The sequence below is a fragment of the Gymnodraco acuticeps genome, unplaced genomic scaffold (genome assembly GCF_902827175.1).
Source record: "Gymnodraco acuticeps unplaced genomic scaffold, fGymAcu1.1, whole genome shotgun sequence".
NCBI lineage: Eukaryota > Metazoa > Chordata > Actinopteri > Perciformes > Bathydraconidae > Gymnodraco > Gymnodraco acuticeps.
The window spans coordinates 83147-101544 of NW_022992234.1; the positions used below are offsets into that span (position 1 = coordinate 83147).

Here is an 18398-nt window from a genome sequence, read left to right on the forward strand (position 1 = left end):
ATACACCTGAACATCAGCAGGAGAGGACTCTTTAAAGTAGAGACACTACATACTGATATACACCTGAACATCAGCAGGAGAGGACTCTTTAAAGTAGAGACACTAAATACTGATATACACCTGAACATCAGCAGGAGAGGACTCTTTAAAGTAGAGACACTACATACTGATATACACCTGAACATCAGCAGGAGAGGACTCTTTAAAGTAGAGACACTACATACTGATATACACCTGACCATCAGCAGGAGAGGACTCTTTAAAGTAGAGCCACTACATACTGATATACACCTGAACATCAGCAGGAGAGGACTCTTTAAAGTAGAGACACCCTACATACTGATATACACCTGAACATCAGCAGGAGAGGACTCTTTAAAGTAGAGACACTACATACTGATATACACCTGAACATCAGCAGGAGAGGACTCTTTAAAGTAGAGACACTACATACTGATATACACCTGAACATCAGCAGGAGAGGACTCTTTAAAGTAGAGACACTACATACTGATATACACCTGAACATCAGCAGGAGAGGACTCTTTAAAGTAGAGACACTACATACTGATATACACCTGAACATCAGCAGGAGAGGACTCTTTAAAGTAGAGACACTACATACTGATATACACCTGAACATCAGCAGGAGAGGACTCTTTAAAGTAGAGACACTACATACTGATATACACCTGAACATCAGCAGGAGAGGACTCTTTAAAGTAGAGACACTACATACTGATAAACACCTGAACATCAGCAGGAGAGGACTCTTTAAAGTAGAGACACTACATACTGATATACACCTGAACATCAGCAGGAGAGGACTCTTTAAAGTAGAGACACTACATACTGATATACACCTGAACATCAGCAGGAGAGGACTCTTTAAAGTAGAGACACTACATACTGATATACACCTGAACATCAGCAGGAGAGGACTCTTTAAAGTAGAGACACTACATACTGATATACACCTGAACATCAGCAGGAGAGGACTCTTTAAAGTAGAGACACTACATACTGATATACACCTGAACATCAGCAGGAGAGGACTCTTTAAAGTAGAGACACTACATACTGATATACACCTGAAACATCAGCAGGAGAGGACTCTTTAAAGTAGAGACACTACATACTGATATACACCTGAACATCAGCAGGAGAGGACTCTTTAAAGTAGAGACACTACATACTGATATACACCTGAACATCAGCAGGAGAGGACTCTTTAAAGTAGAGACACTACATACTGATATACACCTGAACATCAGCAGGAGAGGACTCTTTAAAGTAGAGACACTACCTACTGATATACACCTGAACATCAGCAGGAGATGGACTCTTTAAAGTAGAGACACTACATACTGATATACACCTGAACATCAGCAGGAGAGGACTCTTTAAAGTAGAGACACTACATACTGATATACACCTGAACATCAGCAGGAGAGGACTCTTTAAAGTAGAGACACATACTGATAAACACCTGAACATCAGCAGGAGAGGACTCTTTAAAGTAGAGACACTACATACTGATATACACCTGAACATCAGCAGGAGAGGACTCTTTAAAGTAGAGACACTACACACTGATATACACCTGAACATCAGCAGGAGAGGACTCTTTAAAGTAGAGACACTACATACTGATATACACCTGAACATCAGCAGGAGAAGACTCTTTAAAGTAGAGACACTACATACTGATATACACCTGAACATCAGCAGGAGAGGACTCTTTAAAGTAGAACACTACATACTGATATACACCTGAACATCAGCAGGAGAGGACTCTTTAAAGTAGAGACACTACATACTGATATACACCTGAACATCAGCAGGAGAGGACTCTTTAAAGTAGAGACACTACATACTGATCTACACCCTGAACATCAGCAGGAGAGGACTCTTTAAAGTAGAGACACTACATACTGATATACACCTGAACATCAGCAGGAGAGGACTCTTTAAAGTAGAGACACTACATACTGATCTACACCTGTACATCAGCAGGAGAGGACTCTTTAAAGTAGAGACACTACATACTGATAACACCTGAACATCAGCAGGAGAGGACTCTTTAAAGTAGAGACACTACATACTGATATACACCTGAACATCAGCAGGAGAGGACTCTTTAAAGTAGAGACACTACATACTGATATACACCTGAACATCAGCAGGAGAGGACTCTTTAAAGTAGAGACACTACATACTGATATACACCTGAACATCAGCAGGAGAGGACTCTTTAAAGTAGAGACACTACATACTGATATACACCTGAACATCAGCAGGAGAGGACTCTTTAAAGTAGAGACACTACATACTGATATACACCTGAACATCAGCAGGAGAGGACTCTTTAAAGTAGAGACACTAAATACTGATATACACCTGAACATCAGCAGGAGAGGACTCTTTAAAGTAGAGACACTACATACTGATATACACCTGAACATCAGCAGGAGAGGACTCTTTAAAGTAGAGACACTACATACTGATATACACCTGAACATCAGCAGGAGAGGACTCTTTAAAGTAGAGACACTAAATACTGATATACACCTGAACATCAGCAGGAGAGGACTCTTTAAAGTAGAGACACTACATACTGATATACACCTGAACATCAGCAGGAGAGGACTCTTTAAAGTAGAGACACTACATACTGATCTACACCTGAACATCAGCAGGAGAGGACTCTTTAAAGTAGAGACACTACATACTGATATACACCTGAACATCAGCAGGAGAGGACTCTTTAAGTAGAGACACTAAATACTGATATACACCTGAACATCAGCAGGAGAGGACTCTTTAAAGTAGAGACACTACATACTGATATACACCTGAACATCAGCAAGGAGAGGACTCTTTAAAGTAGAGACACTACATACTGATATACACCTGACCATCAGCAGGAGAGGACTCTTTAAAGTAGAGCCACTACATACTGATATACACCTGAACATCAGCAGGAGAGGACTCTTTAAAGTAGAGACACCCTACATACTGATATACACCTGAACATCAGCAGGAGAGGACTCTTTAAAGTAGAGACACTACATACTGATATACACCTGAACATCAGCAGGAGAGGACTCTTTAAAGTAGAGACACTACATACTGATATACACCTGAACATCAGCAGGAGAGGACTCTTTAAAGTAGAGACACTACATACTGATATACACCTGAACATCAGCAGGAGAGGACTCTTTAAAGTAGAGACACTACATACTGATATACACCTGAACATCAGCAGGAGAGGACTCTTTAAAGTAGAGACACTACATACTGATATACACCTGAACATCAGCAGGAGAGGACTCTTTAAAGTAGAGACACTACATACTGATATACACCTGAACATCAGCAGGAGAGGACTCTTTAAAGTAGAGACACTACATACTGATAAACACCTGAACATCAGCAGGAGAGGACTCTTTAAAGTAGAGACACTACATACTGATATACACCTGAACATCAGCAGGAGAGGACTCTTTAAAGTAGAGACACTACATACTGATATACACCTGAACATCAGCAGGAGAGGACTCTTTAAAGTAGAGACACTACATACTGATATACACCTGAACATCAGCAGGAGAGGACTCTTTAAAGTAGAGACACTACATACTGATATACACCTGAACATCAGCAGGAGAGGACTCTTTAAAGTAGAGACACTACATACTGATATACACCTGAACATCAGCAGGAGAGGACTCTTTTAAAGTAGAGACACTACATACTGATATACACCTGAACATCAGCAGGAGAGGACTCTTTAAAGTAGAGACACTACATACTGATATACACCTGAACATCAGCAGGAGAGGACTCTTTAAAGTAGAGACACTACATACTGATATACACCTGAACATCAGCAGGAGAGGACTCTTTAAAGTAGAGACACTACATACTGATATACACCTGAACATCAGCAGGAGAGGACTCTTTAAAGTAGAGACACTACATACTGATATACACCTGAACATCAGCAGGAGAGGACTCTTTAAAGTAGAGACACTACATACTGATATACACCTGAACATCAGCAGGAGAGGACTCTTTAAAGTAGAGACACTACATACTGATATACACCTGAACATCAGCAGGAGAGGACTCTTTAAAGTAGAGACACATACTGATAAACACCTGAACATCAGCAGGAGAGGACTCTTTAAAGTAGAGACACTACATACTGATATACACCTGAACATCAGCAGGAGAGGACTCTTTAAAGTAGAGACACTACACACTGATATACACCTGAACATCAGCAGGAGAGGACTCTTTAAAGTAGAGACACTACATACTGATATACACCTGAACATCAGCAGGAGAAGACTCTTTAAAGTAGAGACACTACATACTGATATACACCTGAACATCAGCAGGAGAGGACTCTTTAAAGTAGATACACTACATACTGATATACACCTGAACATCAGCAGGAGAGGACTCTTTAAAGTAGAGACACTACATACTGATATACACCTGAACATCAGCAGGAGAGGACTCTTTAAAGTAGAGACACTACATACTGATCTACACCTGAACATCAGCAGGAGAGGACTCTTTAAAGTAGAGACACTACATACTGATATACACCTGAACATCAGCAGGAGAGGACTCTTTAAAGTAGAGACACTACATACTGATCTACACCTGTACATCAGCAGGAGAGGACTCTTTAAAGTAGAGACACTACATACTGATAAACACCTGAACATCAGCAGGAGAGGACTCTTTAAAGTAGAGACACTACATACTGATATACACCTGAACATCAGCAGGAGAGGACTCTTTAAAGTAGAGACACTACATACTGATATACACCTGAACATCAGCAGGAGAGGACTCTTTAAAGTAGAGACACTACATACTGATATACACCTGAACATCAGCAGGAGAGGACTCTTTAAAGTAGAGACACTACATACTGATATACACCTGAACATCAGCAGGAGAGGACTCTTTAAAGTAGAGACACTACATACTGATATACACCTGAACATCAGCAGGAGAGGACTCTTTAAAGTAGAGACACTACATACTGATATACACCTGAACATCAGCAGGAGAGGACTCTTTAAAGTAGAGACACTACATACTGATAAACACCTGAACATCAGCAGGAGAGGACTCTTTAAAGTAGAGACACTACATACTGATATACACCTGAACATCAGCAGGAGAGGACTCTTTAAAGTAGAGACACTACATACTGATATACACCTGAACATCAGCAGGAGAGGACTCTTTAAAGTAGAGACACTACACACTGATATACACCTGAACATCAGCAGGAGAGGACTCTTTAAAGTAGAGACACTACATACTGATATACACCTGAACATCAGCAGGAGAAGACTCTTTAAAGTAGAGACACTACATACTGATATACACCTGAACATCAGCAGGAGAGGACTCTTTAAAGTAGAGACACTACATACTGATATACACCTGAACATCAGCAGGAGAGGACTCTTTAAAGTAGAGACACTACATACTGATATACACCTGAACATCAGCAGGAGAGGACTCTTTAAAGTAGAGACACTACATACTGATAAACACCTGAACATCAGCAGGAGAGGACTCTTTAAAGTAGAGACACTACATACTGATATACACCTGAACATCAGCAGGAGAGGACTCTTTAAAGTAGAGACATTACATACTGATAAAGTTTAAGGGTTAATATCAAAGGCTACTTTATTTATAAAATACAGAATATCTAAAAACACCAGACACAATACATTTCAATAAAATCCACACTTTGGGGGAAAAGGACAGGGCTGGGACTTACCACAGCGGCAGGTAACAAAAAGGGGAGCAAGGGGTGTCCAAACGAAATCAGCTGTGACGCTGCACACCACACACAACGGACACGTGAAGAACACCACTGCTCCCACCAGGGAGTCTGCCGCATCAGGCCCACAGCACCTGTCCGGCACAAGACAAAAGGTTAGGGTTCTGCCACGTTTTGGTGCAGAAAGATAAACAAAGGAAAACCAACAAAATACACCAAATCTTAATTAATGTAAACACAAATGAATAAACAAATTAAACCAGATGAAAGTAAATGTAAATATCATCATTGCACTCATTTATCTATTTACCCACCAGAGGTCGCCAGCAGACATGGCAGAGTCCAAAGACACTGAACCAGGGCTCTAGGTTTGATTTTAAAGTATGTCAAATATACTCTTGCTACGAGGGATGCTACTAGAAAGAAGAATAAACGAGTGAATTATGAAGGAAACTTCTTCCATGACACAGATCAACATCAACATGTTAAATCAATCAATAGCTCCAACAATAATTACCGGACCATTATGTGTTTGATCCTTCCAGTCCACTTGATGATGTGTGTGTTCATGTTGGGTTCACACTAACAGGCATGTGAGTTTCTCAGAGTTCTGCATTTCTCTGAAACAGAAGCAACCTGACCGCAGAGAGAGCAGAGACGAAAACAAACCAAGAGAAATTATTGCATTTTCCATTCCCTCTGATAATTAATTTGGTTCTCTTCATCCTGTTCAGTTAAACTGCCTAGTGGGTTCAAAGGTTAATGCCTTCCTGTTCCTTCACTCCTCAGTGCTCATAGAGATGAACTTAATTTGAATGCTCTTTTCTGGTGTCAGTGGAATATCGGCAGCCAAACAAGTTAAAGCCATAGATTATTTTGTTTAAGAAAAGTTTATTTTTTGACAACAAAACACAACTGTGTAATGGGTGTTACTGGCATTTGGCTCATCATGCATATTAATAATCTAAAGAGGAAGGGAATCTAGTCTCTTAACAGCCTGATATCCGTCTTCTGCTCATTGAGGAAGGGCATCTTTGAACACATCGTTCCTCCTTCACTGTGAGTAGAAACAGTTTATTGATGTAATGATTCTGTAAACCTCCTGTGAACATTATTGAATCTGACATGTTTTATAGTCTCACAGAGATGAGAGGAGCAGCTATGAGTCTAACTGCAGCAGCGAGTGGATTAGTTGTCTTCCTGCTCTCTGTGTCAGGTACTGTACTTCTACACTTACATTCATCACATGAACAGAGGGGATTCTGGGAAATGTGGGACTTGTTAAATCAGGTCTCATGTGGGAATAAGTGTGCAGTCTTCTTCTTTTTCTAATCTGTATATCAGACAGAAGCTGCTCACGCCTCAGTGTTCTGCATTCATTGTTATTGTTCACACTGACCTCAGCAGCAACCTGACCACAGAGCGAACAGAGAGGGAACTGTTCAGAGAGTCTCACACTATTCTAATTAATGTGATCGCTAATCATTCACTGTTCATTTCTATGAAGGCATTTTCCAATCTTGTGTCAAACTGAACCCTTTTTGTGTAGACTTCTGTTCTACCTGGTTTGATTAAGAAACAACAAAGTCAACGAGTATCATTGGTTTTAAAATGCCTTAGAAGGAATTCACATGTTTTTCTGCTCTATCTGTTAGGATCTGTCTGTGTTGGTGTTTTTCTTGTCTTTTTCTATCTTTGGGTTTCCTGTTTTATTTTGTAAAGTGTTCACCCCCGTTTCCTGCCTGTTTGCTTTCTGTCTGTTTCCCTCCCTGATTACCCGATTGTGTTCACCTGGTGCCTCTGTGTTTTCTCCTCCCTCCTCACCTGTCTCGTGTTTATGTGATTAGTCCTGGGTGTATTTAAGTTCTGGGTTTTCTGTCTCTCTTTGTCGGGTTGTCTTGTGTATTGACGTGGTCTTCGGTGAGTGTCCTGTTCTGTCTGTACGTATTTATAGCCTTGAAATAAAGGTACTATTTTTGTCACTTAATCTGCATTTGGGTCCTGCTTCCTACACACACCGTAACACTATCCCAGTAAAGTTGGTAAAATGTTTATTTTCTCATTCTTTGTTGAAAGTACTGATCAGGCAATTTCTCAACAATTTATAGATTAACTTTGATTCTAGTTTCTGATGTGCTCTGTGTTTCAGTGGTTCAGGGTCAGTATGGCTGGGATGTGACTTACTCTTCTACTAAGATCTGTGCAGTGAAAGGATCAACAGTGGAGATTAGATGCAGCTACACATACCCATCTACATGGAGAGGCAGTGTTAACAGAGTAGAGAAAACATTCTGGTTTACTAAATGGAGTAAGCCTGAACCTGTAGATCTGACCACAGACTCAGAGTATGCAGGTCGTGTAGAGGATCTCTGTGAAAACAACATCTGCACTCTGAGAATCAGAAACCTGAGAGAGAGCGACTCAGCTGAGTACAAGTTCAAGTTCAGGATCACAACAAACCAAGCTACATACTGGGGTTATCCTGGAACCACTCTGTATGTTAGAGGTAACATTTACACTGGGTTTATAACAATAACTGAGTTATAACAGTTAATTTCTTAATTTCAACTTCTTGCAAATAGTGTGAATGTTTTGATTTATATTTTTGTATGAACATAATGACAGTTTTGTTAATTCTAGCTTTATTCAGATCTCCAGGTGGATGTGAGCAAATCAGGATCGTCAACTCGCCTTCAGTGTCTCAGCAGTTGTCCACATGGTCATACTTCTTACATCTGGTTCAAGAATGGACAGGAAGTGAAGGAAGAGACATTTCCTTATGCATACTTCAATTATGAGTCAGCAGACAGTTATTCCTGTGCTTTAAAGGGATATGAGGACTTCCCCTCTCCTTCAGTGTGTGAGTTCACCCAAAGTCTTCCACTGACATAATAACATTAACATACAGTATAACATATATCATCATTACACTCATTTATCTATTTACCCACCAGAGGTCGCCAGCAGACATGGCAGTGTCCAAAGACACTGAACCAGGGCTCTAGGTTTTCTGTTCGATTTTAAAATAGATATAATATAATCTTGCTACGAAGGATGCTACTAGAAAGAAGAATACACAAGAATTATGAAGGAAACTTCTTCCATGACATAAAGATTAACAATTTCCCTCAAAGTGTTTAGATTTCTGATAAAGGATGGAATCAAGTGAACCACCCACTCTGTGTTTTATTAAACTATTATTCATTAAAATATCTTCCACTGTGGGATTAAATGTGAAATGTGTTCATGTTATCTCCTCCAGATGCTCCAAAGCTCCCCTCTGTGTCAGAGAGTCCCTCTGCTGAGATAGAGGAGGGCAGTTCAGTGACTCTGACCTGTAGCAGTGATGCTAACCCAGCAGCTAACTACATCTGGTTCAAGAGGAAAGGAAATGCAGACCTTTCTTCTGTCAATGAAGGACCACGTCTCGTCCTCAGCTCCATCCAGTCCTCTGACTCTGGAGAGTATTACTGTACAGCTGAGAATCTGCTGGAGATAACAAGATCGGAATCCATCTTAATTGATGTGAAATGTGAGTAAAACCAAGCTAACTTAAAAAGCATCATGCAAAAATTATAACTTTGTTCACAGTCTGCTGCTGAGGCCAATGAGATGGAGAGCAGCTACAGTAGATGATGGAAATTGAGTTTTATTTATAATTGGCTCCCAAATCTGCACATATGTTGTGTATTCATACCAGAAGTAATGCAGAAAACGAAATATAAATAACATTATTGTTGTCTTTAGCTCTATACCTATCAAAAAACACTTCTAAAGTCAGATGCTCACACAGATAACTATTTCTCATTTCAATTCAACATAGTGTGTTTTTACCCATTTTTGTTGATTTATTGTATTTCCTCCAGATGCTCCAAAGCTCCCCTCTGTGTCAGTGAGTCCCTCTACTGGGATAAAGGAGGGCAGTTCAGTGACTCTGACCTGTAGCAGTGATGCTAACCCAGCAGCTAACTACACCTGGTACAAGGAGGATGAAGACTCTCCAAAAGCTTCAGGACAGATCTTCACCATCACTGACTTCAGAGCTGAACACAGTGGGAGTTATTCCTGTGGAGCCCAGAACAAGTTAGGACGTAATAACTCCATCTTTCATCTGATTGTTGTGGCATGTAAGTTCTCTACATTCACCAGACCTGATTCACTTTGTAATATGAAGCAACCCAAGCATATTCAAAATGTCAGTGTTCAGAGAGGAACCTCCTTGGTGTCAGAGGTGGATCACACTGACTATGTGATTTATCAATCTATAGTTAGAAGTATGACATATGTGTTCATGTTTCTAGGGAGTTCAACAACTATAGTGAATATCATCGGGACGACTCTGGGGGTCTTGATTCTGATTCTTGCGCTTCTCCTGAGTCTGTGGACGAGGTACAACAATATAAATTCATCAGTTTAAACATCCTTCTTACGTGTTTTAGTTTACTGTTATGAAATAAAATCTGTATTTGTTGTTGCCCTTAATCCAGGAAGAAGAAAGCTCTCCACTCCACCACTGAAGCACTTGAACCTGAAGAGATAGAGGTGAGAGAGAGCGGACCTATTTGAAGAAACACACTCCTCAATGTCAGTTTCGGTAGTTTATTGACAAGGATGACGACACCCTGAAACAGAGCAATGCAGCAAGATAAGCTGACAAAGTACTACATCCATGCATATCATCACCAACACAACACAAATATATACAACGACACAAAGTATAGACACACCAAACAATAGTGGAAACAATCCTACATGAATGAATGGATGAACGTCTCAACTCGAGGTGGAGTGAAGGAACAATGTTCAAACTAAAATGGTCGCTTGGCACTACCGGGTCAGAGCACGGCATATCCGGTTAGCGACAGCAGTGAGACGCTGCCCTCTAGTGGCCGGCGATAAACTCTTCATCTCCCCCAGACCGGAAAGCTATGGGCTGGAATAGATTAACGGTCTAAATCCCGTATCCAGCTGCCGGACTCGGGCTCGTAACGTGCAGGCGGCCTCCTCACGCGGCCCGGCCGAGTAGGCTGGGGCAGCGTCGGCGGCAACTGCGGCACCGGGAGCGGTGCGCCCAGGAAGGCACCCATAGGAACGGTGAGGTCAGAGGACGCCTCATCAGCAGGCACCGGTGGGGTCTGCTGATCGCCCATAGTTGAGTCGCGGGGTCCATCAGCCGGCCGCTGAGCAATCCCCTGGTGCGTCACCCAGCCCGGGTGAATAGGTGGGGGCTGATGTCCCAGGGCAGCGGGCGGCGGCGACGGCGCAGCCGACTGCTCACGGGCGCAGAGTGTGGCCGGCGTGTAGGCACGAAGGAACCGCCGGTTGCGCAATGTCAGACGTCCCGAACCGTCAACCCTGACCCCGATACTGGTCGTGGATCAGCGACTCCACCACGATCTCTGACCTGTCCCATTTGTGGGGGCTCGGGCCTTGCTGGTTCTGAAGGAATACCCTTTCGCCGAGTGCCAATGGGCGGAGCGGTCTTGAGTGAGTCCCCAGAGACTCGGTGGTACGGGACATACGGGTCCGAAGGGTGTCCTCCTTCGCCGCCCATGCCTCGCGCCATAGCAGGCGGATATGCGGGTTCGAGAACTTCTTGAGGCGGTTCACGAAGGAGAGCGAGCCACGAAGGGGGCGGCCAAAGATGATCTGCGCTGGCGAGAGGTTGCAGTCGGGGTCGAGCGTGTTTCGCAACTGCAGCATAGCACGCAGGAAGCGGTCCTGATCAAGGCTGCCCGACGGGCCGGTGTAGGACATCAGGAGGCGCTTAGCAGTCTTAACCGCAACTTCCGCCCTCCCATTCGACTGCGGAAAGCTAACGGAAGACACACAGTGTTTGACGTGCCATAAGCAGAGGAAGTCCTCAGTGTGGCTCTCCTTGAATTCCGGACCACCGTCGCTCGAGAGCTCCTCCGGTACGCCGAAGGTGGCGAAGAACGAATGGAGGTGTTGGACCAGGCCAGCTGAGCCCGCCAGGGCAGTACCCGCCGTAGAGCTCAGGACCTCTACCCAGCCCGAGAGCCGATCCCCGACAACTAGGTAGTGGCGGACCCCATAGTCGAAGAAGTCAGCAAACACCGCCTCGAATGGCGTGGACGGGGGTGAGGACGGCCGGGGGGGGTGTAGCCGCCTGTGACAGAGCATTGCGGTTGCAGTCTGCACACCCGTCCCTGGTGGCCTGAATGTCCCCGGAAATCCCGGGCCAGTAAACTATGGCACGGGCATGCTGCCCCATAGCTGAGGTCCCCTGGTGAGCGGCATGGAGATGCCGAAGGACTCTCCCACAGAGGGATGGGGGGGACCACGACGCGGTCCCGATAGAGCAGGACGCCGTCTTGTGCGTAGACGGACTCACAGACCGATGACAGACTCGCCAGGGCAGGGTCGTTAACGTCAATCCCACCCTCCTGCTCGATGAGTTGAAGGAGGTGGCCGAGGCATTCGTCAGTCGCTGTCTCCCGTGCGAGGAGGGGCCAAGAGACGGCTCCGAGCTCCCGTGCGTCGTCGCGGATGGAGGCCATGAGTGCTGACTCCACGGCGTCAGGCCCGCTCGGCAGCCCCAGTGAGAGGCCGTTCACTGAGCCCGAGGGGGAAGGATTTCTTGACGTGGCATCAGGGGCATAGTTGCTCTTGCCAGGCAGATGCACAATGTCGAAGTGCCATGGGAGGGTGCGCTGCTTGAGTCTAAACAGACGTGAGTTTGTTATCTCATCCAGCGTACGGTCTCCAAAGATCTTCACCAATGGCTTATGGTCGGTGACCACGACGAGGTTGTCGGACCCCTGCGTGAAGTACCGCGTCTGTTCCAGACCCCAGGCCACAGCTAGGGCCTCTCCCTCGACGGCCGCATAGCGCTGCTCCGCAGGGGACAGGAAACGCGAACCCGCGAGGGTGATCCTCCATCCTTCTGGACAGCAGTCCGTATGCCAGAGGCACAGTGACAATGTTGCCACGCATGGACCAGTCAGGGTGGAGGCAGGTACGCTTCTGCATGTCGTAGATCTCCACGCCCTCGTGGATGGCCTCCATTATGGCTTGCTTGGACGTCTGGAAGGCCTCCTCCAGAACGGGGGACCATAGGAACACACAGCGTGGGCTGAGGAACGGCTTAAATGGAGCCATCGTGTCACGCAACTGGGCGTAATTAGCCACCTGGTTGACAAGGCCAAGGACAGTGTTGCTCCAGGTCGGTGTCATAGTGGATGGTGTCATCCACACAATGTTCCTTGCATTCATAGTCCGAGAGGACGGCGTCAAACCGACGGTTGTAGCCATCCCCTGATGACAGGAAACCCTGTGGTGCCCTGGTGTAGCGCCAACGGCCGAAGGGTGTGATGAAGGTAGTGAGGTGGCGATCCGACTCACGCAGGAGGACACTGTGGTAGCCGTTCCAGGCGTCCGTGACGGTCTTCCAGGTGCCCTTCAGGACGCGGCGTGCAAGGTGGAATGGGGACTCAGTGGCGAAGGTCTCACGTTGGCAGAACTTGTTGAGGGGGGAGAGGTCCACGGTCCTGCGGGGGGAACCGTCGTGATTCCGAGTGACTACCATACGATGGCACCACGCCACTGGCTCGCCGTATGGCATGTGTTCAATGACCCCAAGGGCTTCGTCCCGCAGGAGGTCATCGTGGACCCTCCGCTGCCAGTGTAGAGGCACTGTTGCCGCGGTGTGGCATGCCTTAGGCGTAGCTGCGGGGTCCACGTGCATCTCGATAGGTGGCCCCTCCATGCATGGTAGTGCCAGATGGGGGCAAGTATTGAATGTCGACGAGGCATATCTCCCGAGTAGCCAACCTTTCATCCGGTTGTTGTTCTCTGGCGTACAAGGGAACGGCAGTGCTGCGGGGCGCGCCGGGGGGCCCTTCGTGCTGAGGACATGAGCACTGGGCGTCCTGGGGGTCACCTGGCCCACGCAGCCGCCGTTGGTTGACCTCGTCGCATTGACGGACAAGGGCTGTTAAGATATTCTGTTACTGTCCTTTCTTCTTAGAGGAAGTACAGAAACACGTAACTCTGGATTTGTTTTAATGTTGGAGGTGCAATAAACGACACAGCAGCTTTTTGGCATGTTAAAACTATTATTTCTTGCCTCGCTCATGAGAGTAACAACTGGTGAAATTACAGCCTCGCCTACTGATTTCAAATGTGTGCTCTAAAATTATATTTATAAATGACTATTATCATTATTATAAGCAAGACAATAAATGGCAAAGATATGTAGAAAATAAACGTATTTCAAATACGTTCATAACGAACGTAACGTGGGAGAAAATATGTTTCTCGCTCAACGTAATTGAGAATGCAGTTTAGTTCTGTGGGAACGTAATTTTTAGGAGACAGGGTTGCCATAATACATTCTGACGAAAAATACAAATTATTATGAATACAAATAAAATAAAAGAAGCCTCCCGCGAGTTACTACAAGCTATAAAGTAGATTTTAAAAACGTTTTATAGAATAAAAGCTCACTGCTGGACGTTGTAGAAATGCGTGTGTGCACCACGACAAAGGAGCCTCATTCACTTTACATTGGGGTTGTTTGCGTGGTGCAGACACGTAAATGTAGCAAAGTTCGTGACTCTACCACGCAATGCGGTGTTAAGGAGTCGTGGTGGAGTCACGCATTCTGGTGAGATCAGGTTGAACTTTACACAAAGTCTCTGTGATTTTCTTCAGATGCTCACCTGATGGAAACAAAGAAGAAGGACGTTGAAATGTCCCTGTGGAGAGCGAGGCTGTGCAGGATGTGTGCGAAGTGGATATATTCACATTCAACTCTTAAAGGTTTTATTGTCAGTTGTCAGTAGCAGCAGCTTGTAGGTTTAGAGAATGAGCGGCTGGCAGCTTGAACTGAATCATGTCGAGGTGTCAAACATGATTTATCGTTAAGACCAGCCGACGGTCAGGTGCTCTAGATCAGTGGTTCTCAAACTTTTTTCAATAATGTTCCCCCTTTGAAAAAAGAATTCAGCCAAGTACCCCCTGATCAGCGCAAAAACAATTTGTTAGGGGAAAAAGCCTATATAAATAGGTACAGTACAGCGCTGCACCATCAGTGTCTGATTTATTAAAACAACAACAGTAACTGAGAAACACTTAAATGCTACATTTCAAATGTTAACAATCCATCACTAAATTCATGGCAAACCAATTTTAACATCATGCAATAACACTGAGACGACATTAGTTACATTGAACTGATCTTTTTAATAAGTTGTACTTACAATGTAGTGAAACATGGGCTCGTGCTTCACTGAGGATCTTTGTCATTCTGACAGGGAGGCAAACTGCAGTTATTACACTTCGCGTTTTGAAATATGTGAAACTCTGTTAATATAAAACCCACACTGCTCAAACTTCCTTACTTTTCCTAAAATTGGTATATTTATCTATTTTTTTTTTCATTAACATAAAATAAATCTCACGTACCCCCTGCAGTACTCCAACGTACCCCTAGGGGTCCGCGTACCCCCATTTGAGAACCACTGCTCTATATTACTGCTTCAACTATGTGTACATGCTTATTTGTTATATGCAAAGTCTACTGAAATCGTTTTTTTTAATTCCACATAATAAATAACTTTTAAAAATCCTCATCAGTGTTTTGGTTAATAACTGTCCTGATGACGGAGACAATTAAGTCTATTTAAAACAGAGAGAGCCTAAAAACATCACATTTCACTCCATGTACAGTTTAGATTTTCACAAAATGAACCATAAGATCAGTAGTAGAAGACTTAAAATAATAACATAATATTACAATAGTAGATAAATGGCACACATACGAAAAGAGAAAAAGGATAAAAGGCCCACATAATAATGAATACACGGTACATAAAGGCTATGGAAAATAAAAGCATACAAACAGCTCAGACTGACTCGAAAGCGAGGGAAAAGAGGTGGGTCTTTAGGCGGGACTTAAAAGTTTGGACAGACTCAGTACTGTGAAGCGCTTTAAAACCGGACAGAAAAATATCAAAAATATTGTGTGCATGTATAAAAGACTGCAGCTGTAAGAGTCCGGTTTTCTCCAATATTTTTGAGACAAAAGGAAGCTTAGAGATGGGTCTGTAATTTGAGAAGGCAGAAGTGTCCAGATTTGTTTTTTTTTATCTGGGGTGCCACAACCGCTTGTTTGAAATAAACTGGCACAGAACCGGACTCTAGGCTGCTATTTATAATTGTATGGACATTAGATCCAATAGTGTCCCATATCTCTATAAAAAGTTGAGGAGGGACTGGGTCTGTGGGACAAGATGAGGGTTTTAATTTAGCAACAATGTCACAGAGAGATGACAACGAGGTCCAAACTGCTGGAAGACAGCAGTGCATGTGATGTCAATGGAGGGGTCAAAAGAGGGTGGTGAGATACAGGCTCTAATAGTGGAGATCTTGTCTATAAAATAGCAGAGACATTTTTCACACACCTCAGTTGAAGCTTCAATACAAGTGGATAAAGGAGAGTTTAACATAGCATCAATGGTTTCAAAAAGAACACAAGGTTTCTTTAAGTTACTAGAAATAATATCAGAAAAATAACTAATCTTTTCAGCTTTTACAGTGCTCTGATACTTTCTCAAACTCTCTTTTAAAATGTCATGAGTTACATGAAGCTTGTCCTTTTTCCACCTGCGTTCAGCCTGCCGGCGCTCACGCCTGGCAGCACGAGTGACGTCATTGAGCCATGGTTCAGATTTAGCTCTGGGGCGCATGAGTTTCAGGGGAGCAACAATGTCAAGAGCTCCAGTGCAGGTAGAGAGAAAGGCTGAGGTTAATTGCTCAGTGTCCAGGGAGTCAGAGGACATAGTATCAGACTGGGCTACAGGGACGTGCACAGACCTTTTGGGGGGCGGGTGCTCAAGTGAGAAAAAGGGCACTTCCCATAATCATTTATAAAAAAGTGTTTTAAAACTAAAAGTTAAATATAGTTGCACATCTCTGACTTACTGACCAATGTTTTTTAATACCCTCACACTCACGCAATTGTTTAATATTCAACACAATTCTACAAAATAATCAGCTAACACAGAGACAATGGTCTTCTTTAGTATTCACTACGCACAAGAGCAGACAACAAACTAGTACAATTAATAGTTATTAAATGAGCAGCCAACAATCAAAATTATGAAGTTACTGTTTAAGGACATTACAGGCAAACAGATCGTTTTTTCATGTACTTGTTATTTTGGACTATTTTGCTTCCATGTTTTATTTCACTCTAGTGCTTCTCAAAGTGTGGTCCGCGGACCACTGGTGGTCCGTGAGCACCCCCTAGTGGTCCGTGAGTATATTGGTAAATTTTCACATTTGAAATAAATACATTTATTTAAGTTTTTCGCACTCTCGCGGGAATATCTCCGCAATGGAACGAGCTTAAGTTTCACTTTCGATTGCATGATATAGCCCAGATAAACACCTTCATCACACATGTGGCCACTTGTTTGTACCATTTTCAGGCGATTTGTAAAAAATGATGTGTTTTTGGATATTTGTGGAGTTAGGTGGTCCGCGAGTGTTTTTTTATTGGTTAAGTCCTTGGTATGAACAAGTTTGAGAAACACTGAAAAAACTTCCAAAAAACACATATAATGGTATTCGTTTTACTACCATGTGTGAATTCATCTATAGATTTAAAGCTAATCTGCATTTAAACATAACATTTTAGGCCTAGTTAACGCCTAATTTGCATAGGCCTATCAATGTGGCGATTGTAACGGCGTTATTAGATACACATTTTACTGTATTCACCTTAAGTGTCTCCCCTTAAGTACAGTACATTAGCCTGTATGCCCATGATAAATGGCCTTAGCTAAACCTTGAGCTAATTTATCCATTAGCTAGTAGCCTACCTTAGTTAACTATATTTGTTATTGTCTTTTAGTTAATTAGCTGTAAACTCGAGGCACTGGCAGTTTAGTCATTTGTTCATCACCACTCACCTTCAAAATAAGCCAAGAAAAGCCGGCATAACATGGGACAGTAAAGTGGGAGGTGCTGCTACCTGTCTGTCTGAAGTGACTGCCGATGACTGTCTGCACCGAGACGTGGAGGGAGGGACGGAGGGTAGAGAGAGCAATGGAACTTCACAGTCTAATCTCCCGACCTGATATTTTAATTTTGTATTCAATCAATATATTTTTGGAAAGGGAAACTGTGCGCAAACAGCAGTAGATATATATTCATTCATAAAAATAAAAAAAAAGGGGGAAAAAAGGAACTTTCTCTGGAGGAAAAAAAAGGGCAGGGGCTCAAGCCCACATGCCTGCTGTGCTAGGTTTACAAATGTCATCTACTAAACATGGTGAGTACCCCTTTAAGCAGACCACTGGAGTCATATGTGTCTCATTGGTAGCCAAAAATAAGGTGAGAATATAGTATAGAATAAACAGAGCCAAATACATAGCACTTCTATAAGGAGAGTTCACTACTAAACCCACCACTCCTATATCCTGCCTGGATTACAGTAGATCCTCCAGACCAGCCTTACCCCTTCCTCTTACATTTCATCAGTGCTCAATGAATAACAATACCTGTAATAAAAGTTGAAGTGACATATTGTGGTCCATGCTGG

The 18398-nt window shown here is 43.5% G+C and overlaps 1 protein-coding gene across 1 annotated transcript in view; it reads right to left on the reverse strand.

Annotated features, from left to right (window-relative positions):
- The window catches only part of LOC117539891 (B-cell receptor CD22-like), an 82806-nt gene that overhangs the window by 13116 nt on the left and 51292 nt on the right, over positions 1 to 18398 (reverse strand). The gene's annotated exons all lie outside the window — the stretch shown is intronic.